This window comes from Callithrix jacchus, chromosome 3, assembly GCF_049354715.1.
Source record: "Callithrix jacchus isolate 240 chromosome 3, calJac240_pri, whole genome shotgun sequence".
NCBI classification, from domain to species: Eukaryota; Metazoa; Chordata; class Mammalia; order Primates; family Cebidae; genus Callithrix; species Callithrix jacchus.
In genome coordinates, this window is record NC_133504.1 from 145,004,875 (window position 1) to 145,024,276 (window position 19,402).

Genomic DNA, 19,402 nt, shown 5'->3' on the forward strand with positions numbered 1-19,402 from the left:
CATGAAACTGAATGAATAAAATTGGGATGGCTTTAATTTTAGAAAACAGAGTATGAATATTTTCTTTTCTAGAGATCATTAATTTATAAAGCCAGCATATAGCTGTATAATCCATACAAAATACAAAAGTAAAATTGCTTAGCATTGAATTTTTTTTCTAAACAACTGTTAACTAAACAGACTGGAATATAGAATACAAAGAAAAATTTTCATAAAAAGGACAAGAGAGATTTCTGATAATTTTTTTTTTTTAAGAGATGGGGGTCTCGCTCTGTCACTCAGAGTGGAGTACAATGGCACGATCAAAGCTCATGGCAGCCTTGAACTCCTGGGCTCAAGTGATCCTCTCCTGAGTAGCTGGGATTATTACCATATCATAAATCTTATGTCTTTTTTCACATTTACCCAAAGTAAGTTATAGAATTGACCAAACAAGGTTTCAAATTGCTTACCATCTGTATAGTCCCTGTATTAGTTTTCATTGTTGTGTAATAAATTATCCCAAAATTTAGCAGCTCAAAACAACACACGTTTATTATCTGGCAGTTTTTGTGGCTCAGAAATTTGGGAGTAGGTGTTGTGTGGCTCTGCCTCAGGATCTCTTACAAGGCTGTGATGAATATGCAGACCGGGTTTGCAATCATCTGAAGGCTCTCTTGGGGCTACAGTATCCACTTCCAAGGCAGCTTACTGACACAGTTGCTGACAGGGGCCTTAGTTCCTCTCCTTCGTGCTGGTTGAGTGTCCTCATGATCAGGCATCAGGCTTCTGCAGAGTGAGTGATGTGAGAAGTAGAGGAGGAAGCTGTAATGCCCTGTATGACCTAGTGTCAGAGATCACACACTATCACTTCCTCCATATTTATTTGCAGTGAGCTACACTCACACCACTGTACTCCAGTCTGGTCAATAGAGCAATACCCAATCTCTGAAAATAATAGTTGAACAAACGATAATCCAATTGCCAAAAACGTCTAGCTCACATCATAAGTAGATCCATATGTACCATAGCAAATGCTCATTGTTGCAGCTTCCCAGATGCCTCTCTTCTTTTGGTAGCAATGCCTTGATTTTCTTTTGCAAAACAAAGCATTCTTCCCTTTCAGTCAGTGTGGTGAGGTTGAGGCTGATTCCACTCCTTGGTTCTAGCTATGCGCTCACGTCTCAAGCTAGGCTGTTGTCCACACTGAGATCTTAGCTGAAAGTATTGGCAAAAGGCATACTTCGTCCACTGGGATTGCTCAACTGTTGGTTCCTGCCTTGGAAGGAAGTCACTGCAAAGGAAAGCAGAGACCAGAATGGAAGAGAGAAAGGTTTCTTGACGCTATCTTGAGAGTAGTTGGATCCAGCTGCACATGGGGTACATATCTACCTCTGGACTTTGCAGGAAAAAAAAAAATCCTTTTTAATCTGATCTAGTTTAAACTGATGTCTAATTTTTGCTACAAAAAGTCCTGATAAATACATGAACCAACATGAAAGATGTCTGTAAAATACAGCAAAGCCAAAAAGGCAAGATGCAAGACACATAGAGATGAATTCATTGTTTTTGTCAAAAAATAAAATAATTATACCTAGGATGTACTCCCAAAATTAAGGTAAAAACATTTTTAATAAAATAAAATAATAATCCTGGAAGAATATATACTAAACTGTTAGGAATGTTCAACTCAAAAATAGAGAGAGAGAGAAAGAGGATGGAGTTTCTCTTTGGAGAATGGCATACAGGGGATTTTAATATTGAACATATATATAATTATCACTTTAAAAATGAATATGACAGTAAAAAAATGAAAATAAATATCTCATAATAGGGGAGAATTAGATAAATTATGATATCCATGCCACAAAGACTATTAAAATTCATATTGTAAGTGAATATATAATAGCATAGTAAAACGATCACTATTTTATGGTAGATGAAAAAGTGGTGCACAAATGGCACAATGGAATTACAGCATTGTAGATAGAATAAAGATAAAAGAACCAAGTGCTTAACAGTAAGGACTCTAGCATCAGGCAGCCAGCATTCAATTCCTAACCTGATCACCTGACCTGTATGACTTTCAGCAAGTTCATGTCTCTGAACAGATTTTTTTCTTCCGTGAAAGGTAGAACATGGTATTAGCACCTAGGTCACAAGGTTGTTTTGAAGAACAAATTAGATAATTCATTTAAGGTGCCTGGAAAAAATATGAAAAAAAATACACCAAAATTTTAACAGTTGGGTTTCTCTGGTGGGAGATGGTGAAGTTTCCAATAAATTTTATTTTCTCCTATAAGCTTTCTATATTTTAAAAATTATAATCAGGAAAAAATAAAATTAGTATGTCTGGTTTCCTGTAAAATATAGTAATGATTGAGAGAATAAAATATTAGCAATACTATCAGTAGCTCAGAGAGCTTTAGCACAGTTTCCCATTTAAATGGTAGGTCTATAACAACACTACTAGACTTATCACCGATAAAAATGTGTGCGGCCAGGTAGAATTAGAATCATGCCTCTAATTCCAGGACTTTGGGAGGCCAAGGCAAAAGGACTGCTTGAAGCCAGGAATTCGAGACCAGCCTGGGCAACACAGTGAGACCCCCACCTCTATAAAGTAAAAAATAAAAAATTAGCCGGGCATGCACACCTGCAGTCCTAGCTTCTTTGGGGGCTGAGGCAGGAGGATCACTTGAGCCCAGAAATTTGGGGCTGCAGTGAGCTATTGTGGTACCACTGAATTCCAGCCTTTGAGCAATACTGTCTCTAAAAAATAAAAATAAATAAAAATGTATGAAAAGGGGAAATCCTGGGAAAGTTCACAATTGAAAGGGAACACTTGAAGGAAGTAATAATAATCTCTTGTATTTGTATAACAGTTTTTACTTTATGAATGCCATTGAATTGTCCAAAAAGCCCATATAGATATTATTTCCATTTTACCAACAAGAAACTGATGCTCAAAGAGATTAAATGACAAAAATCCACAATTTGCAAATAACCAAACTGGGTCTTGAATTCTAGGTTAAAAAGAAAAAAAAAAAAAGATGAAATAAAAGAACATAGCATTAGTGTGTTTCAGAATCCAGAGAACCTTTTCCTAGAAGTTGTCCATGGCCATAATATTAGATAATTTTTCCTGTGACTTTTTTTTTGTTGTTGTTTATTGCACGTCACTCCTTTATTATACTGAAAAAGGATTCAGTACAGTTATGCTCAAATGAACACTGGACCTATATGGCTGGGCCAAGCAACTAGAACACGATTCAGAAATCAGTGAAACAGACACTTGGACAGAACCAAGAGGCATTTCACTGCCACAAAACAAGGCAGGAGGGATTCGAAAACACACAGCAGGAAGCATTCCTGCCCCTCAGAGGTCAAGGAGCTGATCCCATGTTGGTATGAGGAATGGCTTATTTTCTGATGGCCACATATGCTACTATTTCAACTGCCACAAGAAACCCCAGAAGGGTTACTGTTTTGTATTATTTATATATACTATACTTTAAAATATATATATAAAAGTAAATGTAACACCTAAACTAAATTCAGGATTGATCCAACCTTCTAGAGGCAGCTCCTCTGGTGACCGGTCAGGGAGGAAACAGTTGTCACATCACCATGCAGGTTACATTCATCTTCCACTGGAATGACTAGAGTCCCCAGGCAGTGGCCTGACTGCAGGCAGCAGAGGACTGGCACCTGGGGGGCAGACAAGCTCTCTTGCTTCTCCTCATTGGTCACGGCTTAGCATGGTTCCTCCCTACAAGTCCTTAGTAAACAAAGCACTTGCAAAAACCCAGGTCACTACCTTTAAACTCTCTTGGATTAGGGGAGCCTTTCCACAGCTTGGACTGAGAACCTGTGTCCTAGAAGTGCTTTTCTGACTAGAATGTTTGAAGGGAGTGGGTGCAGGAGACAAAATGGCTAAAATGAAAATGAGAGCCACCAGTCCCCGTCTGCAGCTACAATTCAAGATGTCTACAGATTTGGTCAGTGTGACATGTGCAGGAGGGAGGGGTAGAGGGACACAACAGGCAGGGAGGGTGTTCCTGGGGACAGCAGCCTGCCCACTGGTCTTCACTTCTTGGCCTTGCCCTGGGCAGCCGCAGCTTCCATGGCTTTACCCACGGTCTTTTCATCGCTAGGAACTGCATGGGCTTGATGGGCTTCAAATTCTTGTCCAATTCATAGACAATGGAAATACCAGTTGGCAGGTAAGGCTCCATGATAGCCTCTTCAGAGAGACCCTCCAGATGCTTGGCAATGCCCCGGAGGCTGTTGCCATGGGCTGCAATCAGTACCTGTTTTCCCTCCTTGATCTGGGGAACTATTTCTTCATTCCAGAAGGGCAGAGCTGAAGCAGTGGTGTCCTTCAGACTCTCACAGGAGGGTAGCTGATCTTCTGTGGGGTCTGCATACCTGCAATCCTTACTGATGTTGCTGTAGAAAGGATGGTCGGGCTCCATCGGAGGCAGTGGGACATCATAGGAGCGCCTCCAGATCTTCACCTGGGCTTCACCATGCTTTGCAGCAGTTTCTGCTTTATTGAGATCAGTTAGACACCTGCAGTGCCGCTTATTGAGGCGCCAGGTCCTCACTACTGGCAGCCACATCTGATCGATGGCATCTAGCACTGTCCAGAGGATCCGGATCGCTCTCTTCTGCTCTGAGGTGAAGCAGAGGTCAAACTCATAGCCAGCATCTAGCAGCGCCTGCCTGCCGCGCTTCGCCTCCTTGTGGCTCGCGAGCCCCAGGTTGGCGTCGTACCAGCCGCTGAAGCAGTTCTCCATCCAGTTCCACGTTCTCTCACTGTGCCAAATCAGCACCAGTTTGTGGACGGCCATGGCTGCGGGATGGGGATGCGGCTGACTATTATTCTTTTTTAAATTTTGAGATGGAGTTTCACTCTTGTCACTCAGACTAGAGTGCAATGGCACGATCTTGGCTCCCTGCAACCTCTACCTCCCAAGTTCAAGCGAGTCTCCTGTCTCATCCTCTCCAGTAGCTGGGATTACAGGCATCTGCCACCATGCCCGGCTAATTTTTGTACTTATTTTAGTAGAGACGGGGTTCCATTAGGTTGGCCAGGCTGGTTTTGAACTCCTGACCTCAGGTGATTCATCTGCCTTGGCCTCCCAAAGTGTTGGGATTACCGGCATAAGCCACCACACCTGGCCATGTGACTCATTTTGAAAGGTCTTTTCATGCATTAGGGAAATTCCACAATATTATTTTTAATTCTTTAAAAGTACTTAAAATTTTTAGTGCATGATTTCTTGTGTAATTCTTCAAAAATAATCAAATTTTGGGAGAATAGCTCCAGAGACTTTTAGTGTGTATAGATTAGCACTGGGGTAGAGATGAGAAAAGGATAGCAGTAAAATAAGGAACTCTTATTGGCCAAAACTAGAGAAAATATTTACAATCTAAACATTAATAAATATAAAGAAGGCATTGAAAGGTAATCAGTCTGCATAGAGAGGGAAGTGACATGTGGATTTGTAAAAATAGGCAGGAGCCTTAAATAAATCTGAGTTTTAAATAAATAAATAGTGTGTTTGTCCTAAAGGCAGCACAAGAAATCTGCCTCTCGAATAAAGACCAACAGAGACCATTAAAGGGAATTTTAGGAAGGGAGTGACATTGTCAGAATGGCAACAGAGGAAGTTGATTTTGGCAGCAGCTTTGGGAAAGGACTTGAGGAGGAAAAAACTCTGGAAAGGAGGCTTTTCTCAAGGGGAGTAATGACTATACAGTGCACATAGGTGAAGTTGTAAAGATGGAAAAGATTGAGCACCCAAGAGCCATCTATTTCAAACTTTTATGGAAATGTTCTGTTTTTCAAGTCCTTTTAATGAAATCTTATTTGTCATCTATCTCTCCACTATACTTTGAATGTAGCTTTCATTAAGATGTACTCAAAATCATTATAATAATAGTGTGTTTTAAAATTGCTTGGGCAACCTGCACTGGTCAAATCAGCCCTCTCCCTGGTGTCATGCCACTTTTAGTAGGATAGAAGGGAAGGCCACACAGCTGGCAAGGCTGCCGCCTGCCTCTCTCCTACTAAGTGCTAAGAAAATCAGATACAAAGCAGAGGCTATATGTATTAACCGTATGTTGCATTCCAACAAGACTCAAGGATGTTTGATCAGTTTCCTAGTGCAGCCATCTGGGCATTCCAAACTCAAGTAATAAACATGAACACCTTGGACTTGAAATGTTAAAATAAAACACCCATTGTTTCAAACATCATTCTGTGTCATGAATTTTTGTTAAGAGTGTTGGAAGGTGGGTAAAAGGCTATTATACTCAAACTCTTTTAGTAGCTTTTAGCTTGTTGGGACATGAGTTTCAATTCTTTGAACTGTAGTCCTCCTCCTATTCATACCGCCCAGTTCATTGTTGGATAAACACTTAGCAGCCTGTAGGTTTTCACTTGGTTTTGTTTTGTTTTAAGCTGTTGCTAATTTCATTTGCTTTGAGCTGCTTTGAATTTCTAAACTATATCCTGATAAATGGTGAATGTTAAATGTTTAACAGTGATGCTAGGAATTAAGATTGCAACCGCCAAAAAGAAAATAATATAGCAACAACAATTATTCTTTTCTCTTATCTATTTCGTTGTTGTTGTTGCCCAGGCTAGAGTACAGTGGTGTGTGTGATCATGGCACACTGCAGACTGCACTCAAGCAGTCCTCCCACCTCAGCCTCCAGCATAGGATGACAAGCATGTGCTACCATACCTAGCTAATTTTTAAATTTTTTTTGTAGAGATGGGGTGTCTCCCTGCGTTACCTAGGCTGATATCAAACTCCTGGCCTCAAGCAAGCCCCTCCCAAAATCCTAGGATCAGATCAGGCACAGTGGCTCACACCTGTAATCCCAGCACTTTGGGAGGCCAACACGGGCAGATCACCTGCGGTCAGAAGTTTGAGACCAGCCTGGCCAATATGGTGAAACCCTGTCTCTGCTGAAAATACAAAAATTAGCTGGGTGTGGTGGTGGACACCTGTAATCCCAGCTACTCGGGAGGCTGAGGCAGGAGAATCGCTTGAACCTGGGAGGTAGAGGTTGCAGTGAGCCAAGATCACGCCACTGCACTCCAGCCTGAGTGACAGAGTCACACTCTGTCTCAAAAAAAGAAAAAAAGCTAAGATTACAGGTGTGAGCCACTGCACCCAGCCAATTATTATTTTCATATCCACCATTTATGTATCATTAAATCTAAGGACTTTAACAAACATCAATTATGAAACACTTTTTTCTTTGCCTTTTTTTGTTGTTGTTCAAGACAGAGTCTTGCTCTCTTGCCCAGATTGGAGTACAATGGCATGATCTTGGCTCACTGCAGCCTCTACCTGCTGGGTTCAAGCAATTCTCCTAGCCTCTAAAGTAGCTGAGATTACAGGCACCTGCCTCCACGCCCAGCTAATTTTTTGTATTTTTAGTAGAGACAGGGTTTCACCATGTTGGCTAGGCTGGTCTTGAACTCCTGACCTCATGATCTATCCGCCTTGGCCTCCCAAAGTGCTGGGATTACAGGCATGAGCCACTGTGCCCAGATGAAACATTTTTTTTCTTAGTGACTTGGTTTCCTTAGAGACTGAGCCATCACATCACATCAACTTTGGTAGAAATCTAGGAAAGGTCAGTCTCTTCTAATCTGGGAGCCATAGCTAGTCCTATACCTTTGGACACTGAAGGAAGGGATTTTCTAAAGGAATGTGTTCTTGATGGCTAAATTCAGAAAGATTTAAACAAGGCCATGAGAAGTTCATTGGCCCTGGTAAAATCAGCCCTCTCCTTACTGCCTGTCATACTATCTTCAGCAGGATAGAAGGGAAGGCTGCACAGCTGGCAAGGCTGCCACTTGGCTTTCTCTTACTAAGTGCTAAGAAATCAGGCACAAAGCAGAGGCTATAAAGAAAACTGATACCTCTACAAAAAGGAAAATAAATCATTATATAGAAAAGATAGCTGCTCATATGTTTATCACAGCACTTTCACAATAGTGAAGTCACAGATCAACCTAAGTGGACATCAGCAAATGTTTGGGTAGACCTAGTGCTGTGGCTCATGTCTGTAATCTCAGCACTTTGGGAGGCCAAAGCAGGTGATCACTTGAGGTCAGAAGTTTGAGACTAGCCTGGCCAACATGGTGAAACCCCATCTCTACTAAAAATATAAAGAATTAGCCCGGTGTGGTGGCAGGCACCTGTAACCCCAGCTACTTGGGAGGCTCAGGCAGAAGAATCACCTGAACCCAAGAGGCAGAGGTTGCAGTGAGCTGAGATTGTGCCACTACACCCCAGCCCAGATGACAGAGCAAGACTCCATCAAAAAAAAAAAAAAAAAAAAAGGATTGGATAAAGAATGTGTGGTACATATACACCATAGAATACTACTCAGCCATATAAAAGATTGAATTCATGTCTTTTGCAGCAACATGGGTGGAACTGGAAACTATTATCTTAAGTGAAGTAACTTAGAAAGTCAAATACCACATGTTCTTACTTGTAAGTGAGAGCTAAATAATGTGTTCACATGGACATAGAGAGTGAAATAATAGACAATGGAGACTCAGAAGGGTGAAGAAGCAGGAGAGGGAGAAGGAGTGGGGATGAAAAATTACCCAATGTGTACAGTATACACTATTCAATGATGGTTACACTAAAAGCCCAGACCTCACTATGCAATAAATCCATATAGCAAAACCACACTTGTACCCCTTTAAATCTATATAAAAATAAAGCATGCTTACATTTGTCTTTTATAGCTGTGAACTCATGTAGTATGAACCAATAAAGAAAGAAACGTAATTTTTTTTTAAGACGCAGTCTCACTTTGTCACCAGATTGGAGCACATTGGCATGATCTCAGCTCACTGCAACCTCTGACTCCCAGTTTCAAACGATTCTACTGCCTCAGCCTCTCAAGTAGCTGGGACTTACAGGCACATGCCACCATATGGCTAATTTTTGTATTTTTAGTAGAGACGGGGTTTCACTATGTTGGCTAGGATGGTCTCGATTTCTTGACCTCATGATCCACCCACCTCAGCCTCCCAAAGTGCTGGGATTACAGGCGTGAGCCACCATGCCTAGCCACATTGTAATTTTTTAAGAAAGGAAGACTGACACTCACCTTCCCTTAAGTGACAACCAGCATTAATCCCATTATGCCAAATGTCATATACTTCAGGCAAACAGTTCAAACCAGCTGCTTCATTCATTATCATTCAGACAGTTTAGTATATTCATGGATCTGAGTCAATTTCCCACTCTTCCCCAACCAAACAAATTCTTTACTATATGCTTTGGAATTCATGGTTCCTCTTTCTTGAACTGAAGTTTGTCTCACCTTTGAAGAAACTACACTCTCAGCTCTCTCAGTGGTCACTGTTTTCTCCTACATCTCATTTTCACAGGACCTAGAGGTGATATCCTTGTTTCTTATCATTGCTTTTAGACATTTTTATGGTTCCTCCTCCCTAAAAACAAAATAAACAAAACCCCTTAACTTTTTTGAAGCACATGTCAGCAGACCACTACTCTTCTTTATTGAGTCACCTACCAGCCACTTACTAACTCTTGCTTATTCAACAAAAATTTTAGCATCTATTTTTTTCTCTCTCTGTCCATCACTATCCCATATTCCTATGATTGGTGACTTTAGCATCCACAAAAAAATAATCCTTGTAAACACCCTAGCCTCTCAGTTCCTTAATCTTTTTCCTTCCTTCCTTCCTTCCTTCCTTCCTTCCTTCCTTCCTTCCTTCCTTCCTTCCTTCCTTCCTTCCTACCTTTCTTCCTTCCCCTTCCCCTTCCCCTTCCCCTTCCCCTTCCCCTTCCCCTTTCTCTTCTCTCTCTCTCTCTCTCTCTCTCTCTCTCTCTCTCTCTCTCTCTCTCTCTCTCTATTTCTTTCACAAGGTGTTGCTCTGTCACTCAGGCTGGAGTACAGTGGTATGATCACAGCTCACTGCAGCCTTGACCTTCCAGGCTCAAGTGATCCTCTTACCTCAGCCTCCTGATTAGCTGCAGCCACAGGTGCACACCACCGCACCCAGCTAATTTTTTCTATTTTTTTTTTTGTGGAGACAGGGTCTCATTTTGTTGCCCAGACTGGTCTCAAACTCCTGAGCTCAAGCAATCCTCCCACCTCAGCCTTCCAAAGTGCTGGGATTACAGGTGTAAGCCACCACGTGTGGCCTTCTCATGTCCAATATTATTTTCTTCCACCCCATTTCAACAAAACACCATCATGGTCATACACCTTGATAAATGAGAATTTATTATTACCATATCATCCACCAAATAGTGTTTATTTATTTAACTTTTCTTTTTTATTGTTCATGACCTAATGGGCAAGAACAAAAATATTGATTTCTAGAATCCTATACTCTTATGATTAATCATCCTTCTCTTTCTAGCTCTACCCCTATCACCACACTCAACCATAACCTTTGGAGCAGCCAATCCAGTGACCTACCACTTCTTCACCATCCATCATTCCATGCACATTACTTTCTTTTCTCCATATGGACATCCAACTGCCTTGTTCCTCTCACTCTCCAATCTTGCTAGAGAACCTAACTCTGTCTGAAATATAATTCTCTATCCACTTTACATCAGCACTGAACAGTCGAACATTGTTAGAAAAAATATGTAACTATGTTGACTGGTCTTCCTTCAAAAATGTTTTAACCATACATCTCAAATCAGCTCTGACTCTGTTTAACAATCTTGCTACATTTTTCCTAGCCTTTTCCACTCTCCTAGATAATCATTTCACACCTTCTCTTCTTTCTTTAAACTACAAACATTCTTACTCCATTTCTTGCTTTTAGATAATGACCACCCTTTGAAGTGGAAAAAATAGAAGCAATAAGAAAAAAAAAAAAAACAGTCATTTTGTCTTCACTAAATCTATCAGCCTGCCAGGATCTATAGCTTTCCCTTCTGCTACCTTGCATAAACCATCAGTGCTCCCGTCTGAAGCCAACATTTCCACATGTGCATTAGATCCCATCCTTTTGGTCCACCAACGATTTCAATATCCCTTGCATCCGCAATTTTTTCTTCTCTTCTTGATCACTCCCATCAGGATACAGCAGGATATAAATTCTCTCTAGTATCCTCATCTTTTTTTGACTATGTGGCACATCTTTCTTCAAATGTGGCACGTTTTCCTACTTCCTTTTATAGAAATGGTCCATTCAAAAATGTCTATTTTTACTGTCTTTACTTTGTCACCTTGCATTTTCAACTTGATTCACTTCTTTTCTAGTATTACAGCATTCTAACTACTCCATGCCAGCATTACCCTAGAAAGCTGGAATGAACTATTTCTCTAAGACTACTCTTGTCCAGTTCAATAGCAAGCTGGGCACAATGGCTCATGCCTGTAATCCCAGCTACTTGAATGTGGGAGGATTGCTTGAGCCCAGAAGTTCAAGGTCAGCCTGGGCAACATAACAAGACCCTGTCTCTAAAAATAAAAATTAAAAATTAAAATTAAAAAAATTTAATTTAATTTAAAAAATCCAATAGCGACTTGTATCTTGCTAAATCCAGAGGTAGCATATCAGTTCTCATCTTGCCTGGCCTCTTAACAGCATTTGATTTGACAATCACTCATTCCTTCCTTAAACATATCTTTACTTGGCTTTCAGGGTCTCCACTCTTCTTGCTTTTCCTGCATCACTAGTCACTCCTTCTAAAGACTCTTTCTTTCTCTCTTTCTTTCTTTCTTTCTTTCTTTCTTTCTTTCTTTCTTTCTTTCTTTCTTTGTCTTTCTTTCTTTCTTTCTTCTCTTCCTTCCTTCCCTCCTTCCTTCCTTTCTTCCTCCCTCCCTCTCTTTATCTCTTTCTTTTGTGTCTTTCCATCCCTCCCCCTCTTTTCTTTTCTTTCTCTCTTTTTTCTTTTATTACAACCAGATCTCATGAGATCTTTCCCCCCTCCCTCCCTCCCTCCACCTCTCCCTCCCTCCTTTCCTTCCTTCCTTCCTTCCTTCCTTCCTTCCTTCCTTCCTTCCTTCCTTCCTTCCTTCCTTCCTTCCTTCTTTCCTTCCCTTCTTTTTGAGACAGGATCATGCTCTCTCTCAGGCTGGAGTGCAATGGCCTGATCATAGCTCACTTCAGCCTCAACCACCCAGGGTTTAAATAATCCTCTCACTTCAACCTCTTGAGCATCTGGGACCACAAGCATACATCACCACACATGGCTGATTTTTTCTATTTTTTGTAGATACAGGGTCTCACTTTGTTGTCCAGGCTGGTCTCAAATTCCTGGGCTCAAGCATTCCTCCTGCCTTATCCTCCCAAAATGCTGGGATTACAGGCATGAAACACTGTACCTGGCCCACACCCAGTCTTTACTCATGTTTAAAAGGCCCTAATGTCTTGACCCACCTCTCTGACCTTATCCCTATAACTCTCCCTCTTTTCCTGCTCTTCTTTAAACATGCCAGACTTGTTCCTGTCACAGAGGAAAAACAAGGCGCATCAAAAAAAATCTGATTTTCCTTTTAGGATAGACAAAAACTTAGCAGTGTTTTGGTTAATTAAGCATGCTGAGGCCCAGATTAATCTATCAGCTGATGAAAATTGCATTTGTAATCTCGTATATATATATATATATTTGTGGATTGATTGTTAAGGTGATGAGGCAGTGAACTCCATGGACATGTCAGAAGACTCATAATCATATCCTGCTTTGGTTGTTGCTGATGCTAGATGCTCTTTAGCCAAGTCAGCCTTGATTTGGGTTATTCATGTCACAATGCACTTCTTTTTTTTATAGTGGGATGTGAGACGGAAGATATTGCTGTCATGATTAATATATTAATAAGCATTCATGAACTCTATCCCTGGGTTATTTTTGAATAAACCCAAAATTCTATTTCTTCTCTACTCCCTTTTTATTCATCCCTCCTGTGGAAAAAGGCCCACAAATCACTTTTCTCCTTTCTTTGCTCTTCCCTTTATTCTCATTCTCCTCTCAAAACCTGTTAGGAGAATTCAGCTTGCCTCAAATTCTAAGCTAGATTAGGCAATAAACAACCTGAGGGCAGAGACTGTGCTTATGTTATTTGCTGCATTCACAGTGCCTACCACATGCTTGGCATATAATTGGCACTAAAAATAATTGTGGAATGAGCATGTGAAAGCAAAATGGAAATTGCTAAGGGTACAGGCAGAAACCTAGCTTTTTTGGGTTATGAGCTAATAGCAAAAAAAATCTAATCTTTGTAGAAATCAAAATGATTCATGAAGTAAGAAAGGTATTGTCATGTCAGAAACTCCAGCAACTGTCCTTTAAGAAACTTCCTAGGAACATACATTATTTCTGTAAGGCTAAGGCCGAGACCCTTGACGCCGGCCACGATGGCGAAATTTACAACCATTAAACTTCAGCCTTAGCTTAGCTTTACAAGCTCTGGAACCCAATATTGTCAACATACTAAAAACAGATCCACTTCTTAGGACTGGACTGGCATTATCCAAACTTATAATAATGGTGTATAAACCAGAATGCCAATATATTACTTTATAATGAGAAGTATAATGATTATAGGAATTGGAATATATGAAGTCTGTACAATCAGTTCATGCCTGTAGGTAAACCTTTATAAAAAGCCACATCAACTAAGAAGATTGCCTGTTGAGCAGGAATTTGGAGATGCATTATAGCAGAATGATTAGGACTCAGACAGACTTGATTTTAGATCCTGAGTCTGCCACTGACTTGCTCTGTGGCCTTGGGCAAGTTACTTAAGCTCTGAATGCCTTCATTTTGTTAACTGTAAAATGGGGATAATAATAGTCCCTACCAGCTGGGCATGGTGGCTCATGCCTGTAATCCCAGCACTTTGGGAGGCTGAGGCAGGGAGATCACCTGAGGTCAGGAGTTGGAGGATAGCCTGGCCAACATGGTGAAACGCCTTCTCTACTAAAAAAACAGAAGTTAGCCAGGCGTGGTGGTGCATGCCTGTAGTCCCAGCTACTTGGTAGGCTGAGGCAGGAGAATGGCTTGAACCCAGGAGGTGGAGGTTGCAGTGAACCTAGATGGTGCCACTGCACTCCAACCTGGGCGTCAGAGCGAGACTCCGTCTCAAAAAAAAAAAAAAAAAAAAATAGTCCTTCCCTGTACTAGATACTTTGTGGGATGTCTTCACAGGACACACTGGTTTACTTCTCTAACAATAACCACTTTCCCGCCTTTTCTCATGTCCTCCTTCTATGTGGACCTCTAGTAACCCTATTTTTATATTGTGACCTTGCACTACTGTCCACAGGGAAATGAATAAGGGGTGAACTCCTTATTTACGTGGGGCCAATCAGGTTCTCTTTCTTAGGAATTTGCAGAGATATCCAGTCTGGTCTATTTGCTTGAATGAAGTCATGTAAACTTGGGATTGGAGGCTGCCTCTGTGGAGTTAATGATGCCTGTCCATGTGCTGCCAGAGTTAGTTGACTCTGGGTCTGCAGAAAAAAAGGAGAGGGGAAGGAAGCAGGCTTGCCCAGAGAAGCAAGGACTGGGACCATAAGCACTGGAGAGAGAGCCTGGAGTAATGCCTGCCATCTCCCTAATCCAGGCCCTTCTGAGGCTCGACAGCCTTCCCCTGTCTTAAGAAGTCCCTGTATCCTCTCCTAAAGCTCCCCTTCTTGCTTTAGCTAGTCAGCGTTGGCTTTTCTCGTTTGCAACAGAAGAACCTTCATCAGCAGGGCATGGTGGCTCATGCCTGTAATCCCAGCACCTTGGAAGGCCTAGGCAGGCAGATCACTTGAGGTCAGGAGTTCCAGACCAGCCTGGCCAATGCAATGAAACGAAAAATACAAAATTCAGGCAGTTGTGGTAGTGTGTGCCTGGAATCCCAGCTGCTTGAGAGGCTAAGGCACGAGAAGAGCTTGAAATTGGGAGACAGAGGTTGCAGTGAGCTGAGATCATGCTACTGAACTCCAGCCTGGGCAACAGAGTAAGACTCTTTCTCAAAAAAAAAAAAGGAACCTTGACCAATACAGCACTACATGATATTTTTAAGAAGTCAGCAAGTGAACACATGTAAAACACATGTAATAATAAAATTCTTACCACTCAGATTGATAAACTGAGGCCTTCAATCAAGGTATCCTCTCTCCATAAGGGCTTGAATGAAGGCTGCCAGCAGTTTTCTGTGACTCTTCTATTTGTATACCTCTGTGGCTAACCATTCTCATTCTGATGGATATGCTTATCTTTTTAGATACAATGGCACATTTTATCCTTTTCTGAAGTGCGTAGGGTTAGGAGCCATTCTGTCTCTTTATGGTGATTCTGGTCTTCTCTGATTCATTACCTGTTGGCTCTAAAATAAATTCCAAGATGACCTTTAGACCTTTCTCATTTCCAGATTCCTTAAAAATACTTATGTGTGTGGTCAGTAAACACTGATAACAATTTGTGCCCCCCAGGCCTGTCCATTGATAAATACTGAATACACTAAAAGGACTCTGTTGTTTATCCTAGTCTACCCACCTCAGATTCATTTACAGATTTCTTTTTCTTTCTTTTTTTTTTGAGAGGGGGCCGTGCTTTGCCACCCAGACTGGAGGGCAGTGGTGCAATCTCAGCTCACTGCAACCTCCACCTCCTGGGTTCAGCGATTCTCCTGCCTTAGCCTCCCAAGTAACTGGGAATCCAGGCACCCACCACCACAGCAGGCTAATTTTTGTACTTTTAGTAAAGATGGGATTTTACCCTGTTGGCCAGGCTGGTCTTGAACTCCTGGCCTCAGGTGATCCACTTGCCTAGGCCTCCCAAAGTGCTAGGATTACAGGCGTGAGCCACTGCACCTGGACATCATGTACAGGTTTCTTAGGGCCACTCACAGGGGATACAGCCAGACTGCTCTATCTCCCAGCTGCTCTCAATGAACTGGACTGACATTATCCAAACTTGTAACAATGGCGTATGAACCAGAATGCCAATGATAAAATATTATACCCTTGCTTTCTCCAATTTTCTGTTAACCATAGATGGCCGTCTCCTGAGATCTTTCTCTGTGATGTAGGCAAGGGCAGTAAAGATACCTGGGGAATAGCATATAGGCCAATTTGGTTAAAATATCAGAATAGTGGGAGATGGTGCTAGAAAAACAGGTTGGGGTCTGTAATGTAATTGTCATTAAAGCAAACAAACAAGCACAACAACCACCCAGATTCTCTGAGACTGGCAGAACCTTCATATCCAGCTGGGTATGGTGGCTCATGCATCTAATTCCAGCACTTTGGGATGCCGAGGTGAGTGGATCACCTGAGCTCAGGAGTTTGAGACCAGACTGGCCAATGTGGCAAAATTCCTTCTCTATTAAAAATACAAAAATTAGGCTGGGCGCGGTGGCTCAAGCCTGTAATCCCAGGACTTTGGGAGGCCGAGGCAGGTGGAGCACGAGGTCAACAGATCGAGACCATCCTGGTCAACATGGTGAAACCCCGTCTCTACTAAAAATACAAAAAATTAGCTAGGCATGGTGGCACGTACCTGTAATCCCAGCTACTCAGGAGGCTGAGGCAGGAGAATTGCCTGAACCCAGGAGGCGGAGGTTGCGGTGAGATGAGATTGTGCCATTGCACTCCAGCCTGGGTGACAAGAGCCAAACTCGGTCTCAAAAAGAAAAAAAAAATACGAAACTTAGCTGGACGTGGTGGCTAGCACCTGTAATCCCAGCTACCCAGGAGGCTGAGGCACAAAATCGCTTGAACCCAGGAGGTGGAGGTTGCAGTGAGCTGAGATTGCGCCACTGCACTGCAGCCTGGGCAACAGAGGAAGTAGAATTTGTTTCAAAAAAAAAAAAAAACCTGACAAAAAAAGCCTTCATATCCAGAGAGAGAGAGAGAGAGAGAGAGAGAGATTGAAACTTGAAACCCAGATATTTTCTCTCTCACAATCACTCAACGACTTCTGCCTCTGCTATCTTGGCCATGAAGTTACTGCTGTCTCGCTGGCACTGCCACTTAAGCTTGGCCACCATTTTTACTGATTTTGTGGAAATTCTTTAGTCATAAGCTCCCTGATATGAAGGACATTTTTGATGTTAGTACCATTTTGGAGGCTAGAACAAATTGTTTTCTTACTTGCATGAAAATTACCAGGCTGACATCGTACAGGCTAAAAATGTTCACATAGCAGGACTTCTATAAATAGATCCAAAATACTGAATTGTGTTAAGTGGGATTTCACAACAGCCACCAGATATCTACATATGGTTTGTAAAACTTGTCTATGGAAAATGTGACCTGCCAAAATACTGGGGCATGCAAAGTTGAGAATTTTCCTGTGCAGCGGGGGAAAACCCTCACAGTTAAAGATGTACATTGCTTCATTGATTGAGGGAAAGAGCAAAATTCTCTACGAGCAAATCCTCCTGCCTCCTGTTTCCTCTTTACTGTTTACCTGAGTTTACCCAATAGTACCTTTCACTCTTCTTTTGTTTTTTCTTAAAAGATCAAGTGATGCTTTCAGCAGTAACAAATTATGGCATGTTTACCAAAACCTTCTTTCTTTACCCTGAAAAGTGTAATCAGTTTTCATTTTGAAGTAGATTTAAAGGTGAGGTATCTCTTTGAAGGACAGTTTAGATTATTGTTCAGTTACTGTGGATTTTGTTCTATGTTAAAAGGCTAATTTACTGAAAGAGGATTTCCTCTTTTTAGTTTTAGTATGTTGTCACTTTATCATATGTAGCAGATAAAAAATTTCTGGTGTGATAAACATCAGGAAAAAAAATCACAAATTAATTGCATCTTGTTTTGCAACTTGAACTTGAGCCTCTGCTTCTCTATTACCATTTTACCAGTGTGGCTAGTTTATTACTAATTTCCTCATTATGTACATAGTTAATAAGTTAGTTTCATACATACATGTTGTCCCAAAATCTGGCCTAAAATTCAGGCCAGATTTACACTTGCAGAAAGGTAGTAAAACATTAAGCCTTTTATTTGGATGGTTCAAACAAACTAAAAAGAACCCAAACACTACTCAATGGATGAATCTATTATTATAATTCTGAGATAATTACGGCAAAGCTGTTTTTAAGAGGAGTATCTGAATGACCCAATTATTTTCTTCACTATATCTGTGATAAATGGCATGGCAGATATATTTATTTATAGATCTTTGTTGTTATGCTAATTGACTAGCAAGATTACTATGTCTGTATACCTTTATGTGGCTTTTGCATTATCTAGGAGCTACCTGGAAAGTGCTGATGAGTAAAGCTAAATTTAAAAGATAAGCCTTGGAAAAGATAATGGACTAGGGTCTGAGCCAAGCCTCCGGTACCAGAGAGCCCAATTTCTTGATATCTTCCTGCCTCCTCTTTCCTCCTCACTGTTATCTGAGTTTACCTGTATTAGTCTGTTCTCATGCTTCTGATAAAGACATACCTGGGATGGGGTAATTTATAAAGAAAAAGAGGTTTAATGGACTCTCAGTTCCGTGTGGCTGGGGAGGCCTCACCATCATAGCAGAAGGTGAAAAGCACATCTTACATGGCAGCACACAAGAGAGAATGAGAGCCAAATGAAAGTGGAAACCCCTTATAAAATCACCAGCTCTTGTGAGACTCATTCACTCCCATGAGAACAGTATGGGGGAAACAGTATGGGGGAATCCATGATTCAGTTATCCGCCGTCAGGTCCCTCCCACAACACAAGGGAATTATGAGAACTACAATTCAGGATAAAACTTGGGTGGGTACACAGCCAAGCCATATAATTACCTAACAGTACGTTTCATTTTTTTCTTTTCCAAAAAGATCAGGTGATTCTTTCAGCTATAAAAAATTGTGGCATATTTACCAAAACTTTCTTTCTTTACCTTAAAAAGTATAATCAACTTTAATTCTGAGTTAGATTTTAAGGCAGAAAGATGAACAAACAGGCTTATCCAGAATCTACAGTGGAATCCAAAATGATGCCCATTACAGTTATTCCTGAACTTTTATTGTACCTAGCCACAGGGCAAAAAGCAATTGAATTTCCTCCAGGAGAATGATGATGTAACTAGTACAAATGGGTCATACTGGTTACAACTGAAAGAGATATCCTTCTTTTTCCTGTATGCTGGCAAAAAAAAAAAAAAAAAAAAAAAAGATACCATTGCAATAATTTAATAAAAAATGTTATTGTCTTAACTGCTGGCATCAGAATTCTTCTCAGCAAAAATTTCAAACTGTTTGTGTTTGGAAGAATGTCTCAATAAATGATTGAGACCCTGAGGTCTTGGCTATCAGCTGGTTGCAAAACTTGAGAGAGGATGTCAAAACTGTTTAGTTGAGGAATTTGTTCTCTAGGAGGAGAGACATTTTTGGCTACTGAGAGAATGTTGAGAAGATGACAGAGGAGGGAAAAGGGTGTGTCAACAGAGT

General features: G+C 41.1%; 1 protein-coding gene and 1 pseudogene across 2 annotated transcripts in view; both read right to left on the reverse strand.

Annotated features, from left to right (window-relative positions):
• OCIAD1 (OCIA domain containing 1) overlaps positions 1-19,402 on the reverse strand; it is a 75,590-nt gene that overhangs the window by 49,023 nt on the left and 7,165 nt on the right. The gene's annotated exons all lie outside the window — the stretch shown is intronic.
• On the reverse strand, positions 3,935-6,232 carry LOC100394104 (phosphoglycerate mutase 1-like; annotated as a pseudogene). The gene has a single exon (XR_001910669.4). The product of XR_001910669.4 is annotated as a phosphoglycerate mutase 1-like (transcript).